At 39.7% G+C, this 746-nt stretch overlaps 1 pseudogene; it reads right to left on the reverse strand.

Annotated features, from left to right (window-relative positions):
- Positions 1-488: 488 nt before the first annotated feature.
- Positions 489-659, reverse strand: LOC108513159 (40S ribosomal protein S29 pseudogene; annotated as a pseudogene).
- Between the last annotated feature and the right edge of the window lie 87 nt (positions 660-746).

Here is a 746-nt window from a genome sequence, read left to right on the forward strand (position 1 = left end):
TTTTCTTTTTTCTTTTTTTAAATTATTATTATACTTTAAGTTCTAGGGTACATGTGCACAACATGCAGGTTTATGTATGTATACATGTGCCATGTTGGTGTGCTGCACCCATTAACTCATCATTTACATTAGGCATATCTCCTAATGCTATCCCTCCCCACTTCCCCTACCCCACGATAGGCCCCAGTGTGTGATGTTCTCCACCCTGTGTCCAAGTGTTCTCATGGTTCAATTCCCACCTTTGAGTGAGAACATGAGGTGTTTGGTTTTCCATCCTTGAGATAGTTTGCTCAGAATGATGGTTTCCAGCTTCATCCATGTCCCTACAAAGGACATGAATTCATCCTTTTTTATGGCTGCATAGTATTCCATGGTGTATATGTGCCACATTTTCTTTTTTTTTTTCCAAATGTTTATTTTATGTACAAAGAACTCTCATGGTTTTTCATTGAGTAGATGCCTTGGATAATCCTTTAAAGGAAGATCATTTAGTTCAACTTAATGAAACCAATATCCTTTGCGTACTGATGGAAACACTGGCGGCACATATTGAGGCCATATTTCCGGATCAGACCGTGCCGGTTTGAACACACGCGACAAGAGTGAGAGCCCTGGCCGAATTTTCGTGGGTGGCTCCAGTACAGCTGCTGGTGACCCATCTTGCTCTCAGAAGTGCAATGAGGTAAAAGGATGTGCCACATTTTCTTAATCCAGTATATCTTTTTTTTTTTTTTTTTTTTTTTTTT

This window comes from Rhinopithecus bieti, unplaced genomic scaffold, assembly GCF_001698545.2.
Source record: "Rhinopithecus bieti isolate Rb0 unplaced genomic scaffold, ASM169854v2 scaffold_29393, whole genome shotgun sequence".
Taxonomy (NCBI): Eukaryota; Metazoa; Chordata; class Mammalia; order Primates; family Cercopithecidae; genus Rhinopithecus; species Rhinopithecus bieti.